At 46.3% G+C, this 19,221-nt stretch overlaps 1 long non-coding RNA gene across 1 annotated transcript; it reads right to left on the bottom strand.

Annotated features, from left to right (window-relative positions):
* Positions 1 to 15,527: 15,527 nt before the first annotated feature.
* LOC135254042 (uncharacterized) lies at positions 15,528 to 19,051 on the bottom strand. The gene is made up of 2 exons (XR_010329754.1): positions 16,470 to 19,051; positions 15,528 to 16,407 (listed from the first exon to the last, which is right to left on the bottom strand). It is a non-coding gene; the product is annotated as an uncharacterized LOC135254042 (long non-coding RNA).
* Positions 19,052 to 19,221: the final 170 nt, after the last annotated feature.

The following is a 19,221-nucleotide window of genomic DNA, read 5'->3' as shown; positions in this document are numbered from 1 at the left end:
CTGTTGTAATGATTAAGTGGAAAAGGAGAGGGGAATGGGGGGGGGGAGGTCAGGGTGGGGTCAGGGCCCAGGGTCAGCGTTTCCACTCTGCTATTGTTCTCATCACAAGAGCACAGCCTGAAACAACCTGTTACCAGCACAACTCCTGCCTGTGCACAGTCTGTTACCAGCACCACTGTGCCTGTGCACAGTCTGTTACCAGCACCACTGTGCCTGTGCTCAGTCTTTTACCAGCACCACTGTGCCTGTGCACAGTCCCGTACCAGCACCACTGTGCCTGTGCCCAGCCTGTTACCAGCACCACTGCGCCTGTGCACAGTCTGTTACCAGCACCACTGCGCACCTGTGCACAGCCTGTTACCAGCACCAGAGCAGAGCCCTTCAAGCACAAGCACAGACCCCCCCCCTTACAAGCACAGACCCCCCCCCCTTACAAGCACGACCCCCCCCCCCCCCCTTACAAGCACGACCCCCCCCCCCCTTACAAGCACAGACCCCCCCCCACCTTACAAGCACAGACCCCCCCCCTTACAGCACGACCCCCCCCCCTTACAAGCACAGACCCCCCCCCCTCCACCTTTACAAGCACAGACACCCCCTACAAGCACAGACCCCCTCCTTACAAGCACGGTGTCCTGTGATTTAGTGAGGAACATGGCCTTTGGGATTTGCTTTGAGGCGCAGGTTTAAATTGGCAGTATTTCTGACAAACTGTGTGAACACACCTCTTGTGGAGAATTTTGGGACAGTGTGGGATTTTCCGGTGTCTGTGGCCTTGAAGAAACAATCGAGTCACAGCCTTGTGTGTGTTTGTGTGTGTGCGTGTTAGTTTGTGTGTGTTTGTGTGTGTGCGTGTTATTGTGTGCACGTGTTTGTGTGTGTGAGCGTGTGTATGAGTGTGTGTGAGTGTGTATGAGTTAGGGATGTATCCGAATCCGCTTCCGATGTATTCGAGAAAAAAAAAAAAAAGTCAGCTCCATGACGAGTTCTCTCTTATAGCCTCTATCTAACGTTACACGGGCAGAGAGAGAGAGAGAGTGGCGGCACCAGTTACACACACCAACACTGCGTTGCAAAACGTTTAATAAATAAGTTCTATGCGTCAGCCATTATGTTTCTTCAAATCGATTCATATCATTGTGGATGGCCATTAAATAAAAATGCCCATTCTGTGTCCAGAGTCCAACAGGACTTTGATTTAACTAACTAGTCGTTTCATTTACTACACATTATTGAAAAATAATCGCTATATTCTGTAGTCGCCCCCACCGAGTCAGCGCACAGCAGGCAGCGGGCTGAGAACTGGCTGTTCCCGGCTATCACTCAGGGAAACTCTCGCATCGAGGAGGAGGTGCGGGAGCTAGCGAGACACAAGCCTGGTGTGGCAGCTGGATTTTTTCAAACCCCCGCAACCTATACACCAAAATCAAGCTTAGAACCTGCAGTTTTTAGCTATATGTGTTAATTTCCTCCATTAAAAAAACCCAGTCGAAATATTGAAAACGACGTTTTACCTTGTATTTCAGTATATATACAAGGTAAAACTTGTATATAAAATATTCATCCGTTTAAGATGTAACATGCTGTATGTATCAGTTATAGGTCTTATAATGAACACGAAATCCATTCATGGTAACAGTTGCCACCAAGAGAAAATATGAGCACATCAGATGGTTTGCAGTCTATCCAAACTTAGTTCAGTAGGGGAAAATAAATAAATAAAAATAAAACGGGCAAAAAAAGTTCATGTAGGGTTATGAAAATTACTGTTGTAAAGTAGTAATTCACGTTTCCCTAGCGAACTGCAGTAACGTTAACACATCAAGAAACACGAACGCAGCATCATTGAAATTTAAGATTATCCCCTTCAACTGAAGGATATGTTTCTATATATCTTCACTGTAAATAGTTTCTATTTCCAATGCAAAACAGAATCTTTCGATTTATAAAACATTTTTGCTGGGGTTCAGACAGTTCATAAAACATAGTTTATTTAAAAATAAAAAGAGATAGAGTGATGAAAAGTACAGTATGAGGATTTGGAAATATATTTCATAATTAATTATATGCCATTGCATTGCCAATGAATATTAGGTTAGAAAATAAAACATTTGCCTGATTTAATGTTACTTCCGGTCCAAACCACGCCAACTTCCTGTCTTCTACCCGAATACGGATACAGATACAGATCATTTTGTTGGTTGAACAGATACAGATAATGACGTCTCTGCACACCCCTAGTATGAGTGTGTGTGAGTGTGTGTGTGAGTGTATATGAGTGTGTGTGTGATTTAAATATAGAAGCACAGGCCTGGATTTCCTGCTCACGCCCGTGTTGAAAGAAACCTCCATCACTAATGTGTTTTCACACGGAGTACGTCTGCTAGCTTGTTGTGTGTGTGTATCTGTGTTTGTGTGTATATTTGATTGTGTCTGTATGCCTGTGTGTATTTGTATGTATGTTTGATTGTGTGTGTGTCTTTGTGTGTTTGTGTCTGTCTGTCTGAATGCCTGTGTGTTAGTGTGTGGTTGTTTGTGTGTGTGAGATTGTGAGTGTGTGATGCGTCTGATAACAATTGAGGTGTATAATTGAGGTATATGTGTTTTCTGTTTAGTTTAACGATACAGCCTTAATGATTCTAATGAGAGAAGGATGTCCTTGCGGATGATTTACCTAAAAACGGGATCTTATTGTAATTCTTAATGTGTTGCTCAGGATACCATTTATGAACATGAAATTACAATGTTGCCCCAGCGCCATCTTGTGGTTACCAGTGATTATAACCTGTTTCGTGCCATTTGGTGGTTAGCAGTGATTATAACCTGTTTGGCGCCATCTGGTGGTAGCGATGATTTTATCTCTTCTGGCGTTATCTGGTGATAGCAGTGATTATTGCTTGTCTGGCGCCATATTGGGGGTAGCAAAGATTAAAACTTGTTTGGGGCCATCTGGTGGTTGCGGTGATTATAACTTGTCTGGCGCCATCGGGTGGTGGCAGGGATTATAACTTGTTTGGCGCCATCTGGTGGTCCGTTTAAAGCTCTCAGAGGTATCAGGCAGGGATGCTCTCTTTCTGGGATGCTGTACTGTTGCTGTTGAACCCTTTTTATGTTCAAAGGTCTGGGGTTTATTTTATATCCGGTTAGGACACTGCTGTTGTACCCTTGAGCAAGGTATGTAACCTGCATTGCTTCAGTATATATCCAGCTGTATTAATGGATGCAATGTAAAAGTTGTGTATGTAGTGGAATGTAACCGCCATCCAATAAGCGACAGCAGCAGCTGCTTAGGGCCCCGTGACCACCAGGGGGTGCCCTAATTCATAATTCATAATGTGTGCATATAAATAAAAATAATTAAAAAATTATATATATATATATATATATATTTTTTTTTTTTTTAACTTGACTCGGTTTTGTACTCCACAATTTTATATTTGTAATTAAACAAACTGCCATACACTTAGGTTTCACTGTGTAGACATTACTGTACTTTTTATACATAGCCCCCCATTTCAGGTCACCATAATGTTTGGGACATATTAATGTTATGCAAATGAAGGTAGTTATGCATATACGCTTGCTTGTGCGAGTGTTTGTGTGTGTGTGTGCACCTGTGTGTGTCTGTGTGTGTGTGGGTGAATCTGTGTGTGAGATGCATGCATGTGTGCGTGTGTGTGTGTGTGTGTAGGCACACTGGAGTGTGTGTGTGCATGTGTGTGTGTGTGTGTGTGTAGGCACACTGGAGTGTGTGTGTGTGTGTGTGTGTGTAAGCACACTAGAGTGTGTGTGTGTGTAGGCACACTGGAGTGTGTGTGTAAGTATGTGTGTGTGTGTGTAGGCACACTGGAGTGTGTGTGTGAGAGGAAAAGGGGAGGGTGTTTTGCTGTGATGGCTCTCTGACAGTGACAGGCGACCTTGGATAATCAGATCTGTATTTATGTGAAACTCCTCCCCCAACCCCCATTCTGTGGATCTGGTCCTATGGTTGGGATAGGGAGAGGAGGCATGTGATTGGTGCAGCGGAAGGGGGTGTGTGATTGGTGCAGGGAACAGGGCTCTTGGTCTCTGATCTATCAGTCAATCTGACATTAAACCCCCTCTGTCTATTTTAACAGAGACATATGAAAATGATAACATCTACCAAATTTACAGACACAGACTGTACTGGCGAAATCAGATATGATTCAGAGCCCTGTTCATTCAGAGTGCATTCTGGAACCTCAGACAGATTTCACGCTTTGATTATAAACATTAAAAAGATCTTTGCTTGAATTCTGTTGGAATGTTCAGAATATGGAGGCTTTGATGTGGTCTTTAAGACTCACCAATGATGGGAACTAAAATAGCATTAACATCTCAACAAAACCAACAAAACAATATATATAACAAAATATAAAACAAAATCTTTAAACACAACACCACAAACTGTCTAAAACGAAACTGAGTTTCTTTGTTCTGCCCCACCCAAACCCTAACCCTAACCCACATACACCTAGTACTAAATGTAATGGTGTAAAATTTGACTAATTTCCAAAATTGGTGTGTAATATATGCCATGTGCTACAATCAGATTAATCTGTGTAAACTGTCACCATAAATAAAAATTACAGAGCAGAAGTTTGCCTGGAGTGAATGTGTTGATTTGTGAGCGAGATGTGGAGTTTTGGGGTGAAGTGGAATTCCACATCTCACCTGGGGCCGGGTGCTGACACCTCTGCAGCCTCCAAACACACCTGCAGTCAGAGCCCTGGGGCCAAGAGGAGCACAGCCGAGACAGATCTGTGCTCTGGGAGTTTGAACCCGGCACATTCCAGAGAACATCCCCATTAATAAACCTACAACGGCACATTACCCCTGCACATGTCCCGCTGCGCACTTTTGTGTGTGCGTGCGTGCGTGTGTATGTGTGTGTGTGTGTCTCTCTGTTGGAGATAGAGTGAGTGCATTTGTGAGACTGTGCGTGTGTGTGTGTGTGTGTGTGTGTGTGCGCGTGCGTGTGTATGTGTGTGTGTGTGTGTGCATGTGCGTGTATGTGTGCATGGTTGTGTCTAGAGACTTTTCCAGATTACTTGTACTTTAGGGTGCAGTGTTCTAGGGTTGCTCTAGGGGGTGCTGCTTCCTCATTCCTATTTCTTTTTTCTCTCCACAGAGATAATCAGCTAATCAGCCACTCTCAGCAGGGGCTCGCTGTTCACCAGCAGTTGCAGTCAATGATCTGATCAGGAGCAGTCTTGGTTAAGTATCTGATCAGCAGCAGTCTGGGTTAAGTATCTGATCAGCAGCAGTCTTGGTTAAGTTTCTGATCAGCAGCAGTCTGGGTTAAGTTTCTGATCAGCAGCAGTCTGGGTTAAGTTTCTGATCAGCAGCAGTCTGGGTTAAGTATCTGATCAGCAGCAGTCTGGGTTAAGTATCTGATCAGCAGCAGTCTGGGTTAAGTATCTGATCAGGAGCAGTCTGGGTTAAGTATCTGATCAGGAGCAGTCTGGGTTAAGTATCTGATCAGCAGCAGTCTGGGTTAAGTTTCTGATCAGCAGCAGTCTGGGTTAAGTATCTGATCAGCAGCAGTCTGGGTTAAGTTTCTGATCAGCAGCAGTCTGGGTTAAGTATCTGATCAGCAGCAGTCTGGGTTAAGTTTCTGATCAGCAGCAGTCTGGGTTAAGTTTCTGATCAGCAGCAGTCTGGGTTAAGTTTCTGATCAGCAGCAGTCTGGGTTAAGTTTCTGATCAGCAGCAGTCACGAGGTTGTGTGTTACGTTATTTTGTCTCTTATAACGTGCTGTTCATTTTCAATTCTCTTATTTCTTTACTTTTTACTAAGGGGCACGCACACACACACATTCTCATCCACACAAACACACACATGCTCACACGCATGCACACATACATTTTCTCACACACACAGACACGCCTACACATATTTATACTTTCTCTCTCTTGTGTGTGTGTGAGTGTAAGAGAGACAGAGAATGAAAGAGAGAGAGAGAGGAGGAAGGACTGGGTTGAAAGAGTTTCCTCAGAGTGTAAAATATGATCAATAAACACCATAATAGAACCAAAACATTACACTGTCATTAAACCAGAGTGATTGAAACGTATGGAAAGATTATATTTTAATTATGTACATCAGTGTGATAAACGAGAATAAGATGGGTCTCAGATCATCTGAAAACAATGTAATTAAACACAAGCGATATCTGAGTTGGTAACATAATAGGAGAGAAACTGAAACCCGGAGCAGAAACTCAATCGGCTGATGTCCCTGTAATCCTGTTTAGAATCAGGGGAGACGGCCATTAATATGATTTACTGAACGACCTCTTCAGACTCCTGCTCACTGGTCTCTGGTGGGATTGGGGAGGGGGGGGCAGAGGGCTCACATATGCAGGGGAAGTTTTTAGGGGGTGGGAGGTTTTAGGGGGTGGTAGGGTTTAGGGGGTGGTAGGTTTTAGGGGGTGGTAGGGTTTAGGGGTGGTAGGTTTTAGGGGGTGGTAGGGTTTAGGGGTTGGTAGGTTTTAGGGGGTGGGAGGTTTTAGGGGGCGGTAGGGTTTAGGGGTGGTAGGTTTAGGGGGTGGTAGGGTTTAGGGGTGGTAGGGTTTAGGGGTGGTAGGTTTTAGGGGGTGGTAGGGTTTAGGGGGTGGTAGGTTTTAGGGGGTGGGAGGTTTTAGGGGCGGTAGGGTTTAGGGGGTGGTAGGGTTTAGGGGGTGGTAGGTTTTAGGGGTGGTAGGTTTTAGGGGGTGGTAGGTTTAGGGGGTGGTAGGGTTTAGGGGTGGTAGGTTTTAGGGGTGGTAGGGTTTAGGGGTGGTAGGGTTTAGGGGGTGGTAGGTTTTAGGGGGTGGTAGGTTTAGGGGGTGGTAGGTTTTAGGGTGGTAGGTTTTAGGGGTGGTAGGGTTTAGGGGGTGGTAGGTTTTAGGGGTGGTAGGTTTTAGGGGTGGTAGGTTTTAGGGAGTGGGAGGTTTTAGGGGGCGGTAGGGTTTAGGGGTGGGAGGTTTTAGGGGTGGTAGGTTTTAGGGGGTGGGAGGTTTTAGGGGTGGTAGGGTTTAGGGGGTGGTAGGTTTTAGGGGGTGGTAGGGTTTAGGGGGTGGTAGGTTTTAGGGGGTGGTAGGTTTTCGGGGGTGGAACTGACTCGCAGACGAGCTACTAGGCTGTAGCTCTCTGGCTCTCTCACTCATACTGTAAGATTATGGGAACTTCTGATCTGAACATAAAACTCAGATATACCCACACACTGAAACTGCAGGACTACAAAAAGCCCCCCACACACTGAAACTGCAGGACTACAAAAAGCCCCCCACACACTGAAACTGCAGGACTACAAAAAGCCCCCCACACCGTGTAACCCCCCCGCCCCCCACACACACGCTCACACACACACACACACTCACTCACACACACACACACACACACTCACACACTCACTCACACACACACACACACACGCACACATGCACATACACACACGCACACACACACACACTCACACACACACACGCACACTCACACACACACTCACTCACACACACACACACACACACACACACACACACAGTACAGTGCCCCGCTCCATTATCAGTTTCTCTTCCTTTGGAATCTCTTCCTTCCTCTTCCGTGCGGAACTGAGTCCAAGTGTAAACTGCGCAGGAAAGGGAGTCTTTGTGGAGCGATGGAGCAGCTGTGTGAGGCAGAATGCAGGCTTTGTGTGAGAGTGTCACTGCACAAACAAACACCCCCTCCTTTACTCACCTGGGCATCCGGCCAAAAGGCCTCTTCTCTCCATCCAGCGACCCTTCTGCGTTCCCACTGGTCACTGTCTCAGACATGGCCTGTCTAACGTAGCTTCGGTCAGCCATTTTAGTGACTGGCCACTACGTTAGTGCCCTGCAGTGTGTGCCAGTGGCGTGTGTATGACCCAGCGGGATACGACCCAGCAGGGTATGACCCAGCAGGGTATGACCCAGCGGTGTATGACCCAGCGGGATATGACCCAGCAGGGTATGACCCAGCGGTGTATGACCCAGCGAGGTATGACCCAGTGGGGTGAGACCGGCCGCAATGAGAGGTGAAACTCTGTGCAGAGACCGGCGCACAGCTGGCTGGTTTCTCTGAGGGAAGGATGTTTTCCACTGGGACAGGTTTCCTGCGAGAGAACAATCACCCATGGAGGTGTGGGGGAACACCGCTGAGCATTACGTAAACAGGCTGTGATGCGTAATGCACACAGGCATGCAGCTGCTCCGGAAACCAGCGCTGCTGTCAGTCTCCTGCTGTGGATGCATTCAAACCCGCAACCCCTCTGACCAACCCGTCTCGCCAGGAGCACGGAGAACGTTTGCGGGGGTCAGGGGTCAGGGGGTGTGTGCGGGGGTCAGGGGTCAGGGGGTGTGTGCGGGGGTCAGGGGTCAGGGGGCGTGTGCAGGGGTCAGGGGGTGTGTGCAGAGTTTGAGCGGGTGCATTTTTTGAGGTTGTAATGATTTTGAGTCCAAAGTGGTTCTGGATCTCTGCATGTACATGGGCTGTGTTGTCTAGACTAAATCAATATCAGCTTTCCTGAGATCAGGGGTTTTTTTTTTGGACAATCTCAATATTTGTAGTTGAAAATGTACAGAGCCCAGTTCTGACAGCACTGTCTCATATCCAGGTGTTCTTGTTCAGTGGTGAAAGGGAGAACACCAATCTGACAGTACCCCTTTTACTGGCCACATAAACAGATCTGTCTCTCTCTCTTTGTCTCTCTCCCTCTCTCTTCCTGACTTTCTCTTTCTCTCCCTCTCTCTGCCTCTCTCTCCATCTTTGGCTCTCTCTCTTTCTCTCTATCACCCCATCTCTGACTCTCTCTCGCTCTCTTTCTCTTTATCACCCCTTCTCTTACCCTCTCTCTCTTTTTCTCTCTATCGCCCCATCACTGACTCTCTCTCTCTTTTCCTCTTTTTATACATCTGTGGTCCCACACAAAGCCTTTTTCTGGTCACTATAGGCACGTATGCAGACAAGAACGGAAGTGAAATTCACACAGGCTGTTTTTTTGGTCAGAGAACTTTGAGTGCACTGTCCAGGTCAACCGCTAATCTCACATGATGATAAAAAACACAAAATGGAGAACTGTTCTCAGATGAACAGAGAGATAAGACTTTTGTGACTCTTCTTATGAGTGAAAAACTTCTGCAAAAAAAACCCCATCAGATTGTCCCTGCTGTAAATAAAGGCTTTCTGACATTAACAGAAATATAGTACTTATCTGCCCTTCACCTTTTAAGGATCGTCTCTGTAGGCCGCGAGTCAACACAGTCACATTTGAGCATCAGGAAGGTCATGACCGCGGCAATACATGTTCTGTACTGTAATACAGCCCACCTGCAGAGAGCAATTAAATCAGGTCTGGGAACCATAGACATCACCAGAGGTGAGGTCATGAACTAGCAAATGGTCAAACAAAAAATCAAACAATTAGCAAACAAACCAGGAGGGCTAGGCGAGAATCGGAATCAAACAAAATGGGGTGAAATGCGCGAAGTAAAACAAAGCAGGCACTATACACCACAGACAAAGCATGATTTTGAAGAGCTAGTCTCCACTGGTAAGTGACAAATGGTGGCTTTTTCAAACAGAGTAGCCGGAAAATGAAATATCAATCTGATGACGAATTCGGAAAAATGAAACACAAGCTTACAACAGAGGTCGTAACACCTGTGGCAGCCAAACCCACCCAAACTATAACACTACCTCCACTATGTTTCACAGATGGGATGGAGGATCAATGAACAGTTCCTTTCTTTCTCCACACTTTTCTATTTTCATCACTTCGGTACAGGCTAATACTTATCTCATTTGTCTGTAAGACTTTGTTCCAGAACTCCAGAACTTGGTTTTTATTATCCAATTTAACAAACTCTAAACTAGCCGTTATGTTCTTCAGGCTCACCAGTGGTTGCATCTTGTGGTGACTACTCTGAGGCTATGTTAGTGTATATTTTCTTTTTATCATAGTCTGACACATATATCTCTACCCCCTAGAAAGTGTTCTTGATCTGTTTGACAATTGAAAAGGGATTTTCCATCATAACTGAAAGTATTCTTTATTCATCCACTACTGTGATCTTCCATTTTGTACTCAGTGGTTTACTGCTCAGCTCTTGCTTCACACTAATGTGTGAAACAAAGAATTTTGACGTCTCTGGTCAATTTATTCAGATTTTTTATCGTATGATGGTCTTCTTTACTGGCGTTGGTGCTTATTAGGTCACCATGTTAGGTCACAAATAACAGAAATTGCATCACTGTACAAAAAATAAAATTGCACTCTACAAACTGAACATGGGTCCTATGCCACATCCAGACACATCCAAAATGGCAATTTATAAAAGTAAATCACAATAAAAAGCTTGCATTAGCATAATCACACATTAGCATCATCACATATTAGCATTGTGTGAGCACAGCAGTTTGAGTCACTGCCATAAATGAGTCACACACACTCATCTGCCATGAATGAGCCACACACACTCATCCACACCTTAGTTTTACACACTTAAAGCTCACACACCTCAGTTACAGACACACTTGAGTTGGTGTGTGTAGTCTTTTTAAAGCTGTTGATTCTGAAGCTGCTTTCACGTTGTTATTTATTGTGTTCCACCCCATTAATAACTGTGCTGGCTGTAACCTCAGCTGCAATCTTCTTCAGACACACTTTTAACATCAGAAATGCAGAACTGCCGATGCCTCCTAAAAATATCGCCAGCATGAGAAAACCCAGCTGGGTGAAGGATGCCTGAGATCAGCGGACTGCGGGTAGATCACCTGAGATCAGTGGACTGCAGGTAGATCACCCGAGATCAGGGAGTAAAGGTGGGAAAGCACAGACAAACAGACAGGCGGGCGGGCGGACAGACAGGCGGATACTCAGACGTGTCAGGAGCAGGTGTGGAGGCTGGGACTGTGCCAAGAGAAACTTCCAGAACAAACAACGTCTGCATTCTGGTCATACCACCGCGAGAGTCACAGCAATCACACCAGCTGCAGGGTAAAGCCAGCAGGCTGTGTACCTGTACCTGACACTGCAGGTTAAAGCCAGCATTCTGTGTACCTGTACCTGAGACTGCAGGGTAAAGCCAGCAGGCTGTGTACCTGTACCTGAGACTGCAGGGTAGAGCCAGCTGGCTGTGTACCTGTACCTGAGACTGCAGGTCAGGTTAAAGCCAGCATGCTGTGTACTTGTAGCTGAGACTGCAGGTTAAAGCCAGCAGGCTGTGTACCTGTACCTGAGACTGCAGGGTAGAGCCAGCAGGCTGTGTACCTGTACCTGAGACTGCAGGTCAGGTTAAAGCCAGCATGCTGTGTACCTGTACCTGAGACTGCAGGGTAGAGCCAGCAGGCTGTGTACCTGTACCTGAGACTGCAGGGTAAAGCCAGCAGGCTGTGTACCTGTAGCTGAGACTGCAGGGTAAAGCCAGTAGGCTGTGTACCTGTACCTGAGACTGCAGGGTAAAGCCAGCAGGCTGTGTACCTGTAGCTGAGACTGCAGGGTAAAGCCAGCAGGCTGTGTACCTGTACCTGAGACTGCAGGTTAAAGCCAGCAGGCTGTGTACCTGTACCTGAGACTGCAGGGTAAAGCCAGCAGGCTGTGTACCTGTAGCTGAGACTGCAGGGTAAAGCCAGCAGGCTGTGTACCTGTACCTGAGACTGCAGGTTAAAGCCAGCAGGCTGTGTACTTGTATCTGAGACTGCAGGGTAAAGCCAGCAGGCTGTGTACCTGTACCTGAGACTGCAGGGTAAAGCCAGCAGGCTGTGTACCTGTACCTGAGACTGCAGGTTAAAGCCAGCAGGCTGTGTACCTGTAGCTGAGACTGCAGGGTAAAGCCAGCAGGCTGTGTACCTGAGACTGCAGGGTAAAGCCAGCAGGCTGTGTATCTGTACCTGGCTCGTCCCTCGCGTGCGTGATGAGAGACACAAGATGTCTGGGCTGTGGGCTGTGAGCATGTGCAGACCTGGCTGCCCGAGCCTGTGTCTCAGAGAGCCCTGGAAGGTATTTCCCCCTGATTCCCAGTGATTCAGAGTTTCCATAACGCATGACCAGCCAGGTAGATACTGGGAGAGATAGAGAGCATACCTGCTCATCCCTATGATGTGAAGAGATGGTCGTACAGAGATACTCCCCTACAGAACTGCTCATTCCACGTCCTGCCACAGCATCTCTGCTGGGTTCAAGTCAGGATTTTGACTAGGCCACTCCAAAACTTACATTTTCTTTTCCGATGGGGGCTTGCGTTTGTGTTTTGGATCATTGTCTTGCTGCTTGGTTCAATTACGCTTCAGCTTCAGTTCATGAACAGATGACCGGACATTCTGCTTCAGGATTTTCTGGTACAGAGCAGAATTCTTGGTTCCTTCAGAAATGGAGCCGGTACACAGAGATACACAGGAATATACAGAGATCCACAGAGATCCACAGGTATACACAGAGATACACAAGTTTACAGAGATACACAGGAATATACACAGATACACAGGTATACACAGATACACAGGTATTCACAGAGATACACAGGGATACACAGGTATTCACAGAGGTACACAGGGATACACAGGGATACATAGAGATACACAGGTACACAGAGGCCCAGTGCAGGTACACATATCTTGGCATCCAGATCCCAAATTAGCCTGGCAACTGCGCCCGTGCAGTGCCGTAGAGCCCCATAGAGCCCCGTAGAGCCCTGTGCAGCCCTGTGCGACCCCGTAGAGCCCCATGCAGCCCCGTGCAGTACCGTAGAGCCCCGTAGAGCCCTGTGCAGCCCTGTGCAACCCCGTAGAGCCCCGTAGAGCCCTGTGCAGCCCTGTGCAACCCCGTAGAGCCCCATGCAGCCCCGTGCAGTACCGTAGAGCCCCGTAGAGCCCCGTAGAGCCCTGTGCAGCCCCGTAGAGCCCCGTAGAGCCCTGTGCAGCCCCGTAGAGCCCTGTGCAGCCCTGTGCAACCCAGTAGAGCCCCGTAGAGCCCTGTGCAGCCCTGTGCAACCCCGTAGAGCCCCATGCAGCCCCGTGCAGTGCTGTAGAGCCCTGTGCAGCCCTGTGCAACCCCTTAGAGCCCCGCGCAGCCCCGTAGAGCCCTGTGCAGCCCCGTAGAGCCTCGTAGAGCCCTGTGCAGCCCCGTAGAGCCCTGTGCAGCCCTGTGCAACCCCGTAGAGCCCCATGCAGCCCCGTGCAGTGCCGTAGAGCCCCGTAGAGCCCCGTAGAGCCCTGTAGAGCCCTGTGCAGCCCTGTGCAACCCCGTGGGTCCGGCTGACAGAACCATCCATCAAAATCAGCGCCTGCATCCCTGTCACCCCCAAATTCCACTCGCTCCCAAAGTCCTCACAGCGCCCCCAGAGGCCGTGCGCCCAAAGGCCTCACAGCGCCCCCCAGAGGCCGTGCGCCCAAAGGCCTCACAGCGCCCCCCAGAGGCCGTGCGCCCAAAGGCCTCACAACGCCCCCCAGAGGCTGTATGGTGTTTATTGATTAGATGGTGTATATTATCTATTGATTAGATGGTGTATAGTGTTTATTGATTAGATGGCGTGTAGTGTTTATTGATTAGATTGTGTGTAGTGTTTAATGATTCGATTGTGTGCAGTGTTTAATGATTACATGGTGAACAGTGTTTAATGATTAGATGGGGTATAGAGTTCATTGATTAGATTGTGTATATTGTTTATTGATTAGATGGTGTGGAGCATGAGGGTCGTATGGTTCAGGCTGGTTACTCTATTTTGTGGAGGAGGAAACAGGGAGCTCAGTGATAAAGGCTGGTGAGAGGAGTGTTCTCTCTGCGGCGGGTTCCTCATTCCCCACAGAGGGCCACCGGATTCCGCCACCCTGCGCCCACTATGACCCCCCTTTCCTTCTGCTAACTGCCACAACGGCAAAGTGATAAAGCAATACAAAGTTTTACCTAATTAACCTGCTCATATCTTACATCCCTCTACCTAATCAAACCTGTTCATATCTTACACCCTTTACCTAATTAACCTGCTCATATCTTACACCCTTTACCTAATTAACCTGCTCATATCTAACACCCCTTTACCAAATCAAACCTGCTCATATCTTACATCCCTTTACCAATCAAACCTGCCCAATGACAGACTGTGTTACTCAGGTGTAAGAGATCGTGTTTCACAGGTATAGGGAGAGACTACTGTACTCTTTCAGAGTCTCCTGGCTGAATCTTTCCATCTTTCTCGTCGATTGCCCGCTCTGTCTCGGAGGAGGCACAAACGGTCACACTTGCCACAGAAACCACAGGAAGGTCACAATCGTTGAACGAAAATAATGAACAGCAGCAAGCTGAGAAAAACAGCTCTTTACACACTGCACAACCGAACATGCTACACAACCCAACACACTGCCCAAACCTAACATGCTACACAACCCAACACACTGCCTAAACCCAACACACTGTACAACCCAACACGCTACACAACCCAACACACTGCACAAACCCAACACAATACACAAACCCGACACACTACACAAACCCAACGCTCTGCATAACCCAACACACTGCACAACCCAACACACTGCACAAACCCAACACACGACATAACCCAACATGCTACACAACCCAACACACTGCACAACTCAACGCACTGATGTCCAAAGCACTCAAATAATTACAAATCATAGCACACTATTCTTATCATAGAATGTATCCTTATCAAATTTGAAGAGAATATCACATGGCATTACAGGCATTTAGCAGATGATCTTGAGCAGTAGCTTGATCTCTGCCTTCTTAAAAGATATGAGAACATAGCTGGATAACAGTGAAGAGTTAATTACACTAAGAATTGGTTTGCTAAGAACAGGCAATAGTTTCTTCAGTAGCTTTGTGGGTATGGGGTGAAGAGCGCAGGTGGTCGATTTGGAAGAAGAAACTAGTTTCACTAGTTCACTCAGAAGTGAGGAAGTAAAGGATTCACGTTTTGTGTGTCTAGGACCTAGCTCATTATGGTCTGTGGGACTGAACTAGTTATGGTCTCTGTTACGCTGTCAGACACACCAGAGGGGTCACATGAGGAAAGACCAGTTCACTCTTTTTTATTGCTATTTTTTCCCAGTGTACATTGTGGCCTCTTCCTTTCCATCTCCTCCTGCAAACGCAGAGTTCTCCCTGTTCTCCAGACTCTCCTTTTCTGAAGTCTGCGGATGGAGCAGCAGCTCTCCATGCTGCTCTGGATCCCCACAGCCTCTTTCTGAACAGTTTTTTCGTTCAGAGCTGAATGGAGGGATTTCCTCCTTTTATCTGATGGAGCAACAGTAGGGTGAGACACACACGCACACACACACACACACTATTTCTAATAATGTATAGTATTACAAGATGTTTCTTGCATTTTTCATTCACATTTTATCATGATACGTTTCACACAGTGATAACCATTATTAGGAAGAGTAATGTTTTATATATGTATGAATTTCCCCTTATGTGTTTGTATTAATGCAGGAGGTGAGAGCACAGCAGGAATTTTCATAAACGAGGGCAGGATCAAGAAGAAGCTTTTCAGAATTTCACTCATTTATTTACACTGACAAAAAGCAACACATACCAGAATATATTGCCACAACAGAGCATTCCATTTAAATTGATGTCACATTCCAATAAGCTTCCAGAAATGTAAGGACAGAGAGTTTGAACTGAGCAGGAAACTTTTTAATCTTTAAATAACACTTTATACACAATATTCTTTTCCAAAGATCTATTTAAATGAGTTAATGTACACAGTACTATTTCTTAACCTTTATATGTATAATGCTGTGGGCCTGTGGTGAAGGAGCAACCTTCTCTCCTCCAACGAGAGGCAACCTGCTCTTCTCTAAATAACATGACCCTGTGCTGTGTAAAGAACCTGTAAGAAGTACAGGAAGTGAAGCAAAAAAACAGGAAGTGAATATTCTCTTTGGAAAGCATGAACAAACATGGGTAATCAATATCATCAGCATTATCAACAGCACAGAGGCAGAGACTGAAACAGTGGTGAGTGTGGGGGGGGGTGCTGTAACCTCTCCAACTGATGCTTAACAGCCCCTTAGCACAGACGCTACTCGGGAGGAAGTGCGGTGTGTGGGGAGGTGACTCAACTTCCTGCACAGGAAGCAGCTGGACACAATGGCAAACTTCTGTGTGTCTCCATCAGAGCTTGCCCCCTGAGAGACCCAAAAACTGCACCTCTGAAGCAACCAAGAGAGCTCACCTGAAGCACCAGAGCTCACCTGAACAAACCAAACAGAGCTCACCTGAATGAGTCAAACAGAGCTCACCTGAATGAGTCAAACAGTGTTCACCTGAATGAGTCAAACAGAGCTCACCTGAAGGACCAGAGCTCACCTGAATGAGCCAAACAGATCTCACCTGAATGAGTCAAACAGAGCTCACCTGAAGGACCAGAGCTCACCTGAATGAGCCAAACAGAGCTCACCTGAAGGACCAGAGCTCACCTGAATGAGCCAAACAGAGCTCACCTGAAGGACCTCCACATGCCCAAGTGCTTCTGTAGTCTCACCCACGCAGGGGTCAGCCATAAATCAAGACTCAAAGTTAAAAGTTTACTCAACCAGTAAGACCAAGACTATTCAACCTATCATCAAGCTGATTGGCTAGGAATTCACCAATCAGCTTGGAGATCCAGCTGATGAAGAGGAGAGGAGGAGGAAGCATCCCCACAACCTACAGCATGACATAACAGTACAGCATGACATCACAATGAATATGCGCACTGACCACAACCCACATCTGATGATGCATACCTTTAACTGCAAAGCATAACATCTTCATGTCATAAACCACGAACAACCTGTTCTTAACATCACTTAAAATAATGCTAATGTACAGATACAGCAATGCCAAGCATACAAGGAGACAGGTTTACAGCAAGCTCAGGCAAATTCATATTTACAACAAAATATTTATATTTATACATATGCAAGGAACACATTTTCTTCCAGACACCTCTGTTTTAAGCATTTGACCTTAGCTTGAGTGAAATGTGTCGAGCTTTTTAACACAGCGTTAAGAGTGCTAGGGAAATAGACTGCACTACCGTATATGTGTACCTGTCACACCTTTCCTAAAAAAACCATAAGCCTTATTAATGTCACTCCAAGTAGGTACTCATTCAAGTCCCTGTCAATAATACATAAAATAAAATACATATTGTAGTAGTAATAACAACAATAATAATAATAACAATAAGTCCCTGAATTCAAGTCTTAGTACCACACATAGGACAGAATTTAATATAAGGTTGATCTCATTCTAACTGGACACATGGAAGTCCTGGCCTGGATTCTGGACCTGCGTCAGCAGAAGCACAGTCAGTCAGACACTGGGCCAGATGTACGTACATAAAACCTGCAGAGCAAAATGTGGCCTGCTGAGGGTGTGTTGGTGTGTACGCATCTGCGTGAAATCGACGTCTTATTTCCTATGCCTACAGCTAATTACGCATTCAGCCAATGGGACCGCCTGTTAATCGCATTCTGTGTATGAAGCGGAGCTTAAAAGACACAGTTAAAAATCTCCTCTTTGGAGTGTTGATTGTCTTGACTGGATGCTGGGAAATCGATGCATCAGTCTATCCAGCAATACGGTCAGCACAGGACAAAATGCGGACTGTGATATTCTAGCTGTGGTGGTAATTGTTGATTGAATTAATCCAGATAGCGAGATAGTGACGTTACCCTTGCTGGGATCGAATGGGAATGCTGTGTGGGAGGTTCCAGGTCATCTTTCATTTCTCCCAGAAGAGTAATTGTCACAGAATTCACGGGTGTCATGGATTCCTTGATTTCGTCAAACAATGCAGTAACGCAATTTCAGTGTGCTCTGTATGCTGTTTCTAACAATGTTCTGTTAAAGGCAAAAAGCATGCTCTTTCCATGATGGACAGTGATTAAATGCACCAGCCTATGAACGCATTTACTTGTATTTTTTACTAGCGGAAACTGCCCACAGTTTTTTTTTTAATACAGTAAGAACCTGCTACAATCATGTTATTTCAATCACATCCCACTGCTGTACTTGAGATCTATTGGTTAATTTAGTGAATCTTTTTTTTTAAACACTCTGTGATCTCTGCCTCTTTTTTCAGTTTTCTGTGATAACGTTTTAGCAACTTTTATGTGACTGCACTGTGACTTTAGCCAATATTTTGCAAGACAAACACGCAGCCTTAATTATTGTGTGGCTGCTTAATCTGGACCATTTGATGATTTCTTTCTCAGGAAGTTGAAATGATGTGATTCCTGTTGCAAAGGTTCTCTCAGCACATCTTTGAGGCCTATATCTGTCTGCATGTAATGCCTGCTCTTCAGAGGCGGATAAATTCCAGACAAGAATTGACCTGCATTGATTGCGTGAGCTTCAGTGAATTCAACAGAACATATAATCAGCCACGCATGATGTTTTCACTTGTTATTTGTTCAATCCTCCCTTAAATGCATATGCATTAAGGAGAGAAGTGCACCTTGCGATGACTTACGTAGGTGACAGGCACACTGTGCTTCCAGCCCTGTACGACTGTTTGATACATAACACCCATGTTTTTATATCTGTGCCTGAACCTAGCTGGTAAAGGCTTGGTACATCTGGCCCGTTCTGTTTTACAAATGCACAGCTGAGTGAGAAGGAAACTTATATTAACTTTGGCCCAAAACATCATTTTGCAAAATATTCATCCTTCACATGGTTAAAGAGTAATACTGAAGAAATAGGAAGCCTTAGACTTAAAAAAAAAACAAAAAAAGTACAGCTGGGTTTAACAAAGAAATAAATACACTCAATGTTAAAATGCCTTCTTATTCTAATAGAACAAAAAAGAGCTGATTGGTCCTTCTCCTCCTACCCCCCTCTGAAAAAAATACTTGAATTTGAGCAGAAACAGTATACTTTCCTCATGTACAGACAGAGCAGTGGAGTACAGTGCACATTGGCATTAGCTGGGAAATGCATGCGACAGACTGCCTCAGACTGTATTCCAACAGTGGGGAGCGGTGCAGGTGGGGAGGTTTGGGCTGGGGGGCAGGGGTGGGGTGGGGGGGGGTAGGGAGGAGTGAAAGGGGTGGGGTTGGAGGGTAGGGTCATGGGGGGGGCAGGGGTGGGTGGGGGGTAGGAAGGGGGAAGGGTGGGGTGGGAGGGGTAGGGTGGGTGGGGGGGAGGGGTGGGGTGGTGGGGTTAGGAAGGGGGATGGCT

The sequence above is a fragment of the Anguilla rostrata genome, chromosome 4 (assembly GCF_018555375.3).
Source record: "Anguilla rostrata isolate EN2019 chromosome 4, ASM1855537v3, whole genome shotgun sequence".
In the NCBI taxonomy this organism is placed as follows: domain Eukaryota; kingdom Metazoa; phylum Chordata; class Actinopteri; order Anguilliformes; family Anguillidae; genus Anguilla; species Anguilla rostrata.
Note: the sequence above shows the minus strand (reverse complement) of the source record. Positions and strands in the feature narration are given on the sequence as shown.